Here is a 12233-nt window from a genome sequence, read left to right as displayed (position 1 = left end):
GGAAGGGGCTGAAAACCCCGAGTATTAGCATGTGGCTCCTCACGTGCCAAGAGCGCAGAGAGGGAGATGGGAGATGTGTGGGATGAATGGTAGAGAAAAGGAAGGAACAAGAAGCACTTTTTTAAAAATCCGTCAAAATGGAGAATCCCATGCGTTGGGGGAAGGCTATATAGGACACTCTAGTGAGGGGGCAGGAAGGGCCTTCACCCCTCATGTGCTCCCTGGGGTCCAGCAGAGAAGGGGTAGAAGCTCAGAGCCCAAGCACAAGGCTTAGCAGAGGGGGCACGGTTCTGTCTTCTGGGGCCTCTGTTCTCAGCTGAGAACCAAGAACAGGTTGGTTATAATCAGTTTTGAGATATAAGTAAATTACACTAGCAGTTTAAAGCAGGTTCCTTTTTTGAAATCAGAATGTATTGAAAGTTGGCTCTATGACTGCATTACTCTGTTGCATTCTGACCCTCTTTCCTGCAACAAAGGAAAGCAGGGCGAAGTCGCTGCTAATTCCTTGGAATTGTGCCTGGCCCTGAGAACCTTTAGCGAGTGTGCTGTGCAAGGGAAGGTCAGCAAGTGAATGAAAAAAAAAAGGGCCTGGCCAGGACACGATCTTTGCAGACCCACACAGATTGCCACTGGGATAGCAATCAAAGAGATTGGCAGGGCATAAAGGAACCCCTCCTAGGAGTAGGGATCACACCTGCAGGGCCCAGGCCAGCTGTGAATGCAAATGCATGAAGGGACCGCAGTGCATATTAGGGCTCAAGGAAAGCTGCAAATCTAGGCAACTAAGTTTAAAAGATTAGATCTCTGTGCAGGCCAAGCAAAGCTCCTCTGCAGTCAGACCCAGCTTGTAGACCACTTGGCCTGTGCTCTCCGTTCTAAGGCCGTCTTCCAACCGACAGTCCCTGAGAAGCACCTGTGTGTCAGGCGCTGTCTGTAGAGAACCAAGAGGCTCAAGGGCCCTGCTCTCACCAAGCTTACAACCCGATAGCCCGTCAGTGGGAAGGGGCTCCTCACCAAACAGGGAGGCTCCCTCTGATACTGCAGCTCTCAGGAGGGATCCCCCCACGCTGTCCCCACCTGGGAGATCTGGCCTCAGTGTGGACACAGCCCCACCCCAGAGCACAACCTATTTAGGACCACATCTCCAAAAAAATGCATCAAATATCCCAGGAAATTTTAAAAGTCGATATATAAAAGAATAAAAACCGTTTCAACTCTTCATCCTAAAGAGTACAGGTTTCTGATCCTGCTGCATCTCTTCCTGTGGTCTGTCTTCCAAATTAGGTCCCTTGCAACCCGCCTCTCGTGCCTTCATTAAGCCAAGACCCGTGGAAAACCCAGATCACGAGCAGGGTCAGTCTTCCTACTGCTTGCTCGTGTTCCATATGATGAAGAGCGCAGGGGTCTCCAGGGGACTTCGTTGACACAGCATTTCCCAAACTTACATGCCCCAAAAGGCTACGTTTTGAGGAACATTTCATAGGACTAGGACCCCAGGGAACCCTGTGGGTGAGAGATGTTCTGACCTGGGAGCCTGGGGCTGCCTCAGGTAGCTTGTGAGGTTCCCAGTTTCAACACCCAGCTTGTGGAGAGCACTGTCCTTCATCCCTCTCAGCCCTGTCACTCCACATCTGGCTCCTTCCCACAAGGGACCACCAGGAGGTTCCTCCATGGACCTTCCACAGGGCTGTTTTCAGCTGGAGCGTCCCCTCTAGGCGTGTCTGTAGGACTGAGGTGGAAGGGACCAGACCCAGGAGTGTGATACCTCAGAAGCACCATGAATCACATACCCCACCCCGTGAACCACACTCACATGGAGGGAGTAAGAACTGTTGTGGGCTCTGGCTGGAAGGAGATGGGGAGTCTCCCAAGAGGAAATAATTGTCTCCCATGGCTTTTCTCGGCACTCTCTGCCCCATTGGGTGCTCGTGTCCCCCAGGCAGCCTGGAACCCCAGCTCTGCCCCCCAGGGCAGTATCAGGATGAACCTGGACAGAGTCTCTGCAAGACATGCCCTGCTGGAAAGTGAGGAGCTCTTGCTGGGGCTGGGGCTCCTTCTTTATCTGGGTGACACTTGACCCTTCCTGCCCTCTCTGAAGCTAGAGGGATTCAGACATGTTGCAGGGACCAGTGACCACAGGCCCTCCAGGCACCCTTGCCCTGCAGAGCCCAATGTAATTAAAACCATAATGCCGATGCAGGGGCCTTGAAGAGCTGTAGGCTTCATGTACAAGACTCATGAGACAGGAGGCCATTGTCCACCTTGATGCTCATTTCCTCTGACCTCAGATGGTCCTGGGGGGTTTCACTTCTGCCCAAATCCTCTATGCCCCAGGAGCTTTCTTCCTCTGCAGGACCCTCAGGACCCTCACTGCATAGAAAACCTAGGGATACAGAAGGCCCTGACTCTCATTCTTGACTACCTACTGGCTGTTTCCACAGGTTCTGTTCCTTCCAGAAGCCAGGCGACAGACCTACTTGGCCAGTGGACTGTCCTGCTGGCTACTACTGCCCTTTGGGTACCTGGATCCCCACGCAGCACCCATGTCCCAGGGGCACCTTCCAAGAGTGGCCTGGTGCACGCAGTGCTAAGGATTGTAGGCCTTGTCCTGCAGGACAATTCTGCTCAGATTCAGGTGACGAGAGCCATCTCTCTAGGACTTTGCGGGGTCCTTAACAGATCCATTTATCTCAGAGGTATCCCAGAGGTATTCAGCCTGCCTGTGGGTGACATCATAGGTCCCCTCCCATCATATATGACCTGCAGCCCTCACTGCCTGAGGCCTGAACATGGGGGTGGGTAGGGAAGGCAAACGTGACCTGGCCCCGACCCCTGAGAATGGACAGTAAGGAAGGGGATAGAAAAAGACAGACAAGAACATGAATGTCCCAGCCCAAGCACACTGATTTCTGGCAGACAAAATGCTCTGGATGTCCTGGGGTGGGGGGACATTGATCCCAAGGGGTGGAGGCTTCATGGAGCACTTGTAGGCTTTGAAGGTAATGGCCTTGTTCAGGAAGCAGGGCCTTCTGTCCAGAATGACAGGGAATAGGACTTCAGGGAGACGCTGCCATGGCTGAGCCTAAGAATGAGAGGGTAGACATAGCAGTAACCATGTTGGAAAAAGAAGGAGAACAGAATATGGTGTGCATTTGTCAATTGTAGTTGTCTACTCCGTTCATGTATAAATCACCTAGAACCCGATACGGTAGGACAGGAAACAGACTGGTGCACGCTGCTGGGAAGCAGAAGAAGGGAGGTGTGAATTCCCGCCAGTGGTCCCCCGGGGATCCCCATAGGAGCATGTGTCTGTGTCACACCAGAATAAGGCTGAGGCTGTCAGGCATTGGCCCATCCCCTGAAGCTGGGGCAGGAGAGCCCTGCACATCTCCAACAACCACAGCGGGGCCTATGTTTCTAGGTTCCTAAGTCAGCACTCTCTCACTTTGGCTCTACATGACCCCATGGGACCAGACAGGCCTTTTAACTCATTTATCTTCACATTAGGGCCGTTATTTTGCAGATGAAAACCCTGAGTTGGGAGGGGCCTCCGGCACTGCCGCACAGGGAGTGAGCAGCCGAGCTGGGAGGGGACGCAGGATCTGGCTGCAAAGCCTGGCACCTTGAGCCTCAGGGCACACTGCACTTCCAAGTTTAGGCACAGCTCCAGATATTCTTCCAGGGCCCTTTTCTCCTTTTCCGTCTCATTAGCAGCCAGGCCCACTGTCGTGGACTCAGCCTGCCTCCAGCCTCTCTCCACAGGGTCCGGAAAACCCTTCCCAGATGGGCCATGCTCAGCAGGTCATTATTGTCCTCCTGGCCAGACTTCAGCCACCCGTACGTCTTTCCGGTGCCCCCGTGGCTTCTACTGTCCGGAGGGATCTCCCCAGCCAAGGGCCTGCAAGAACGGAACATTCCAGCCCCAGGAGGCCAAGGGGTCTTGTGAGCCATGCCCTGCAGGATTCTACTGTGAAGCTGTAGGCACAGGTGGGCTCACTGGGGCTGAACACAAGGCCCCCACATGGTGCTGGGTCCCAGGGCAAGGTGCTGATAGTTCGAGCCCCCGCAGAAGTGATGCCTCCTTGACGAGCAGGTCAGCTCCCTTGTTAGAGAGAGAGTGGAGAGACTAACCCGAGGTGGCACAGTGAATCGGCTCAGTGCCACAAGAGACTGCTGGTCTCTCCCGTATGCCTTCATTTAGATTTGGCTTTAGAATGTATCTCAGGAATTCTTGTGTCAGAAGCTTTGTTGTCACAGTCGTAGTGTTATGATCCACATGCAGCCCTTGACAACAGACAGTAGAGTGGAGGGAAGGGGGCCCCGAAACCAGCCAGGTACAAGGGAGGGACATGTCAGGAAGAGGCATTGCACAGCGACTCATCCGGACACCCAGTGCCCAGCTCAGGATGGGAGGCACTAGATGCAGGGCAGGATAGTCTGAGGTCTAGGACCCTAGGATCTAGTTGGCTGTGACCCGACTCGGTTTTCCCAAGGTACATTCTGCACACTTGAGATCATGACATGGCCTTGGTCATGTTTAGAGATACACAGGTGGCTACTGGCCTGGCAGAGAGGCCAGAGCAAAGCAGTGGGGTCTGCAGACCAGCGTGTCCAGCATGGGCGAGTGCCACCTTCTGGAGAAAGGGAGCTTTATGCTCAGCAGTCAGCCTCAAGGCTGGAGATCTCTGGAGCCCACAGAGGTTTCCCCGAGCGATACACCTCCTGCTGCGATGGCAGATGGACCCCCATTGAGGGTCCCCCTCCCAGCCAACATGCCCATAAACTGGACAAAGAACAAAGCAGCTTGCCTGAGGAGCTGGGCCAGGCCAGCTTCAGAGCCTGGGGGTCCCAAGGCTCTGACCAGGATGCTCAGAAAGTAGGGCTCCCACTACAAGCTCAGGCTGACCCTGCCATTGCCCCTAGGTCCCACGGCCAGTGGCCCCAGCCTGTGCCTCCAGGGCTACTTCTGTCCCCCTGGCTCCCACTCAGCCACTGCCCACCCGTGCCCTCGGGGGACATTTGGGCCCAGGCGAGGGGCCAGTGCAGAGCTGGACTGTGAGCCGTGCCTGGCAGGTTGGTGGATTCTGGGTCATGGGCCCTCGGGAAGCCTAGACTAGAGGGCTGAGAAGAGAATGAGGAGAAGGAGAAGGAGAAGGAGGGCAAGCAGACAAGTCCATGAGGGAATGTCTTTGGCCCCCTGGGCCTGTATTGTCATGGAAGCCCCTCACAAGTCTAACAGCTGGGTCAAGGAAAGCAAAGTCAGGTTCAAACATGGGCCAGGGCCCCACTGACCTCCTGCAGGCCCACAGCTCCCACCGTCCCTTGGATTCTCCAGGCCTCCTCATACCCTGTGCCCCAGCCCACCCAACATGTACCTCTAGGACTTGGGCAAGAGCAACCCCGTGTTTTCTTCAGAGACCCGGTGTTGCTGGAGAGAAATTACTGCCTGGTCAAGGCAGAGCCATGTCTCTCTAGCTCATTCTGCCCCTCACTCCCTATATTCTGCCTGGCCATCACACCAACACCCTGTGCTAGTCTAAGAGCCTAGGGAGGGAGGAGCAGGTGGGGCACAGCCCAAGAGAGGCAGGGCTGGTGCCAGAGCCAGAGGGAGGTGGCAAGAGTCCCTCTGTCACCCGCCCCTTGGGTCTGCTTCTTCTAGGGATGTTCTGCTCATCAGAAGGGCTGTCCCAGCCATCAGGGCTCTGCCGCTCGGCCTACTACTGCACGGGAGGGGTGGTGTCTCCCACCCCCCTCAGACACAAGGCATGTAACACCGGGCATGGCCGCCCAGGCTTGTGTCTGAGTCTGCCTGGCAACACCCACGCTGTCCGGGACCACAGAGCGGGCCCGGGGTTCCTACTAGGCTGACTGCTTCTCCTGCCAGGGTTGAATGCCCTGAGGGCAGGACCATTCTCACCTTTGCGCCCTCAGGGCCTGGCATGGGACCCACCCAATGATAGCTTCTTTCAGTGATTCTAAGATGTGCATCTTTTTCACGTTTAACATCTCTACAATCAGCAGCCTCTTATACTCCATGGCATCTGGAGATCACGGTGGCAGTGACTTCTTTCTTTTCAATCGTTCGCCTTCCAGTGTGTGACATCTTGGGTTTGAGGGCATGTGACGATAACCGCAGTCACAGAAACAGAGGCTTTACTCGGTGACGGGCCACATCCCTGTGCTGGGTGCACATCGGCTCAGTGGTCCTCACAATGGCCTCTGGGAGGCCCCGCAGTTACCCTACTTTAGACATGAAGAAACAGAGAAGTATGTGGGGTAATGAATGTTCTCAAGGCCATGTGGTGAGAAAGCGACCATCAATATGTAGGATCATTATACTGTAGCAGCGTAGTGAAGAGTCAGTTGGGTGGACGGACACACAGACTCGTGTTGGACAGACAGATGGTGTGATGGTGATATGACAGTTGATTGTCTCTGATTCTCGTTTTGTTACTGACTTGCCATGTGACCTTGGACATACCTGTCATTTGCCCTCTCTGGACCGCAACTTCCCTTTTAGAAACTGCCCCTTCAGGAAGTCACCAATTCCGCCCTGACACTGCGGAGAAAAGAGGCCCAGGGAATGAGGAAAAGAGGGGAGGGACTCCACTGAGTCAACACTATGATTTAGGAAGTAAGAGTTCCCCCCAGCCCTTCCAGCTCCTCCTCCTCAGGCCCTGGCCGGCACAGGTGGAAGCACAGAATAATGGGACCATTTCGTATGGAATGTTCTTATTTGCGGTCTCCAGGGGCCAGCAGGGGCCAGCAGTGGTATGTGCAACCTGAGACCACAGCTCTGACGTAAAGGCCTTTCTTCCTTCTTTCTGACTACACAGGTGGAGGCCCCAGGATATTCTGGGAATGACATCTGCCCCCCTGGCTTCTTCTGCCCCACGGGAACGCGCTCCCCAGGGCCATGCCTGCCTGGGTTTTACTCCTCTGCCCCAGGCCTGGCCAGCGAGGACCAGTGCCTGCCGTGCCCCCCGGGGCACTACTGCAGCCATCCTGGGCTGTCCCACGCCCTGGAGGCAGGATTCTGTGATGCAGGGTGAGGGGGCCCTGACCCTGAACTCCTCAGGTGCGAAGAGGGAGGAGTATCCCTAGGTCAGGCCTGACAGGGCCCCCAAGTCACAGATTAATCCTAAATCCTGTGGTCTCTCCCCAGCCCCTGGGAGGATCCTGGGCCAGGGTGATTGTCCCCCAGGATGTGGGCCTCTGATGTGTCATCCCGTAGATACAAGGCCAAACAGATCGCACCATCCAGCGCCGTCCCAGCACTGACTTTCCAAGATCCAAGGAGCGCTGGTGTGCTGGGCCAGCCCCGTGGTCCCCCTAGCCCCAGGGCAGCCTCCACACCCTCTGGAGCCCCTGCCAGGCCTTGGTCTTTATCCCCTTGGCCAACAGCCTGTGCCGAAGGGTGTCCGAGATTCCTGACAGGTGCATTTTCCCCTTATTGTTGAAAGGGCTAGAGACTGGCTACAGCCACCAGGAAGCTCCGTCTGGGTCCTATGTGAAGGAAGGCCTGCCCCATCTGTTCAGGGCCCTGAGGACAGAGAAATTTTGGAGAGGGGAGCCATGCTTATTCTGGGAAACGTCTGACCCTTCCCAGTACTCTTCCTGAGGCCTACTGCATAGTTTCCTATCACAGGGGCAGAGGCATGTTTTAGAGTTGAGGACCGGAGGGCGTCCTTCCATCTGAGGGATGGCCCTTGGCTGTGGCCACTCTGGCCTTATCCTCAGCACAACTCTGATGACCCAAGGCTCCAAAGGCCACCCCTTTCTCTCACCTTCTGCCTGTCCAGGACCCCATGGTCATTCTAGAGGAGGTTCAGCCATGGTTCTCCATTTCCTCAGGTATATCTGCCTGGGAGGCAGTGCTGTGCCCTCACCTTCTGACGGAACCCATGGATACCGATGTCCCCCTGGCTTCCGCTGTCCCCCAGGGGCTCACAGCGAGGAGCCCTGTGAGCCTGGCACCTTCAGCCCATTGCCTGGGGCTGACACCTGCCTGCCCTGTCCAGGTGGCACCTACTGCCAAAGGGCTGCTACCGTGAGGCCCACCACCTGCCCCAAAGGTAATGGATGCCCTCAGGCCGGTCTCTGCCCTCACTCTCATGGGTAGAGGGACACTGAGCATGACTGCAATGGACAGGGCACCTCAGGGTTCAACGTAGCTGGGACCCCCGGCTCCCAAAGCTCAGCCCTGTCCCAGAACTCAATGCTCGATGGCAAAGCCCCAGCCTTCCCTGGTAGCCAGTGGCCCACCTATAAAATGGGGCTAATCCTCCTGCAGAGGGAGGACACAGGGAGAAGGTTGCTGCGGGAGACACACCCGCCTGGGGACACTGCCAGCACCTTTCTTCACACGGTCTGTGACCAGCCTCATATGCCCATACCCACAGTGTTCATAGTTCCCAGTGGGTGCGCAGGAGGTGAGTGTGCGTATGTTACAGAGGGAGGAACACAGGTCTGAGAGCAGGACATTCTGGTCGGTCCCACCCTGATGCTAAGGTGCTGCTTGGCCAGCCAACAGCCTGTCTGCAAAGTGAGACCAGAGGCCCCATGAGAAGCCCACCCCAGGGGAGCCGACTCCCTCCCAGTAAACACCCCCCAGCGAAGACTCCAGCATGTCTTGTGTGAGACTCTTCGACAAACTGTTGGCCAGGCCGGCTGTTAGGGTGCTCTTAGGGCAGCTATTGCTTGAGGGGAATACTGGGGGGTTGTGTAAGGTGCACATGACCCCACTTTCTCCAGGACAAGAAACTCTGTCTCCCTGACCTACTGAGCCAGACCACACCTGTGACTTACTCTCACTAAGTAATGACCCCAGAAACCTCGGTGCTGACGTCCCACGCCCAGGGGCATGCACACACACATGCACCCAGGCCCACCTCGGCTGCCTGCACACACACCCCTGCCGAAGCCCCCACCCCACTAGCCTGGATTCTAACCCTCCCTGCCTTCTCCCACCACCTGGGCCAGTGTCCTCCTGCACGTCCTTCAGCTGTGCTCTCCATATCCCCTCAGGGCTGCGTTCCCTTCTTTGCCATAAATGATAGGAGTTTGTAGGGCCCGGGGAGCAGCTGTGGGGTTGGGGATGCTTGGTGCTCACTTACACTGGCCTTCCCCACAGGTCACTATTGCCCAGGAGGGACATCCTCTGCCCTTCCCTGCCCAGAGGGAACCCTGAACCCGCGGGAAGGTGCTCTCTCCCCTAGGGCCTGCCAGCCCTGTCCTGCAGGGAGGTATTGCCCTGGGGAGGGCAACGGGCAGACTGAGGGTAAGTACTGGCGACCCAGCAGAGTTATGTCGGGCTCCACTGCGTGGCTTCCCCCAGCACTTTCCTTGGCTGGGCCACAGCCTAGGTCTGGGTCTGACTGCCCACCTCAGTGTGGCCTCCTGCCGCTTCCTCCCTTGAGCCCTGCTCCTCCCTCCCTCGGCTAAGAGTCCTCAGTCTCGTGGCCAAGTAGAGGTTCTCGTTCTAGCTCTGAACTTAGTGCAGGCGTGACCTTGGACAAGTCACTTCAACTCTCTGACCTCAGTCTCCTCCCCTGTAAAGTGGGGATGACCGCAGTCTGCACCTCCCACAGTTGCTGTGGAGAGTGTAGTCGTTACAAACAGGAGCTTAGAACAGTGCCTGGTGCACACCAAGTGCCCACAAGTGTTATCTCTTAGAACTACCCCTCCCCCTGGATTCCATGTGGAAGCCGCCAGCTCAGGGCCAAGGACACCCTAGGTGCTCCCTTATTTCCCTGATTTTTCCTTCCGCCTACTTTAATTTCCATGATTCTCTGGGGTTAGAGACAGCAGGCAGGGACCAGGGAGGAGGCAAGGTATGGCATAGGCAGCTGGTAAGGCTTCTGTTGCTGCCCTAAAAGGCTAGTCTTTCTATATCCAGGACCCTGCTCAGCTGGTTACTACTGTGAGGGGGGAGCTACCAGCCCCACTCCCCAGAGAAACTCTGTCTTTCCCCTCAATGGACCTTGCCCCCGAGGCCACTACTGCCCCCAGGGGACTCTGTACCCTGTGCCCTGCCCCATGGGGACAACGAGGAGCAGCTCAGGTGAGCGTCTGCCCTGTGCTTTCCCATCCCCTCCCGGCTGTGGGCCCCTCCTCCTTCAAAATCCCAACTTCAACACCGTGGACACAAACAGCACAACAGGAACATCTGTTTGTCAGGGTCTCTGGGGTTCCCACAGGGGTGGACTTGAGTCTGGGGGACAGGTCTGTGCCCGGGTATGGATGTTAGGGCTTCCGGCCCCCGGGACATGGCCCACTCCTCCAGCCCTTAATCTATGCCCAATGCAGGGCTCTGCCCTCGAAATGCCAGGCTGTGCCATGGCCAGCCCAAAGTAGAGATGCCCTAAGGGAGGCTTCTGCCAGGGGCTGCTTCATTCAGCACATACTGTGCCAGGCTCCGTTCTAGCAAGCAGGGAACAGGTCCCATCCTCGGAGGTTGATATTCCAGCGTGAGGACATACAGAGTCCTTGAACTTTGACCCCCCTATCCAAGGTGGCGCCTCCGAGGGAAGCTGTGGACCCTGCCCAGCTGGCTCCTTCTGCCCTGGCCTGGGCCTAAGCTCTCCTATCAGCTCCTGTGTGGCTGGCTCTGAATGCTCCTGGGACCTCAGAACTTCCAGCCCCATGGCTTTCCTCTGCCCTCAGGTATCTTCCCAGGAGCTACAGGAGGGAGCCTGGTCCCCTAGGCTTGGGGAAGCCAGGGACTCCCACCCAGGATTCAAGCTGGTGCCCTCCAGCTGTGGGCCTCAGGCCTCAACACTCCCATTTCCCAGGTCCCAATTCTTTCTCCAGTGCCCCCACCCAGCCTCCTGGCCTCCTGTACCCCAGTCACCATGGCCTGAACCAGCTGGAAGAAAGGACAATGCACTGACCTTCCTGAGCACTCAACCACACCCAGCCTGGCTCTCAGAGAGGCCACTTTGTGTCCAATGCCCAGGGTCACTTCTGCCAACCAGGGTCTGCTTGGCCTGACCCGTGCCACCAAGGGGAGTACCATCCCTCCCTAGGCTCAGACACCTGCCTCTCATGTCCACCTGGCTTTCACTGCCCACATCCCGGCACCAGAATGCCCACGCCTTGCCCAGGACATGCCTATTGCCCAACTAGTAAGCCCAGGAGCCCTCAAGTCCCCATGCCTCCCAGGCCCTCATCTTTCTCCCCAACATCCCCATCTTTCATTCGTTTGTTCATTCATTCATTCATTCTTTCATCCATCATTCATTCATCATTCAAACTCCTTAGAGAGCCTACTGCATGCCAGGCACTATATTCACCCTAAGAATGCCAATGACAAAGATCACCTGCAGAGATTCCATCCTTCTCTCATCCCTACCCCAAGCCCATCCCACCCCACTCTGTTGCTTTTCTTTTCTTCAGCTGTTGACTCACGCGTGATCAATGTCCTGCCCCTTCCTTACACTCAGCCTGGGGGTCCAGGGTGAGCACCTGGACCAGGATGATGGCAAACAGGTGTCATCCCCTGTGCCAGTCTTGGTCAACAATCTGGGAACAGCTTCCTGAACACCACATGGAGAAGGGCTCCGCAGTGGTGGTGGGGCGCTGGAAGTGGAACCCAAAGATCAGAATGCGGTGCCCCAGCGACCACAAGTTTGCTCTCCTCGAGTCTGAGTCCAGTCGTCCTGAACACACCGTGCATGAGCTCAGCCTCACATCAACTCGTGTGTGCACTTGTGAATACACACACACATGCACAGATGTACTCACTCACAGTACACACACACAAACTCACTCGTGTGCACTCACGTCCAGATGCACAAACATGCACACACACAAATGCTCGCACATACATGCCTGTGCGGTCCCCAGGCAGCCAGGCAAACAAATAGGAATCCACAAAAGTTCATAGTCCCTTTCATGGCTTACATCAATTTGGGCAAATCTTCTGCCAATTTGAGGAGCTGTAACTATTTATACTTTGCAAGTGTTTGATTCACAGGTGATGCCTACATTTGTTCTTCCTGTGACTATGGTGTGAAAGGTATAGATGCCCCTTTAAAATGAGTGACCTCTTACCCCCGAATATTTACATTTCGAGTCCAAAGAACTTTGCCTGTGGTCCCCGTGATTACATGTTGTATTAACTGAATTCACACCTTTCAGCTTCGCACTCCCCCTCCTGGTCAGAAAGTTTTTTTCAGTAGACCAAGCTGCTCCCTTTAAATTTTCTCGCTGTCGGGGGACTTCTCTTATTT

Source organism: Mirounga angustirostris, unplaced genomic scaffold (genome assembly GCF_029215605.1).
Source record: "Mirounga angustirostris isolate CCGP_5_RB_7025 unplaced genomic scaffold, mMirAng1.0.hap1 SCAF_3, whole genome shotgun sequence".
NCBI classification, from domain to species: Eukaryota; Metazoa; Chordata; class Mammalia; order Carnivora; family Phocidae; genus Mirounga; species Mirounga angustirostris.
Note: the sequence above shows the minus strand (reverse complement) of the source record.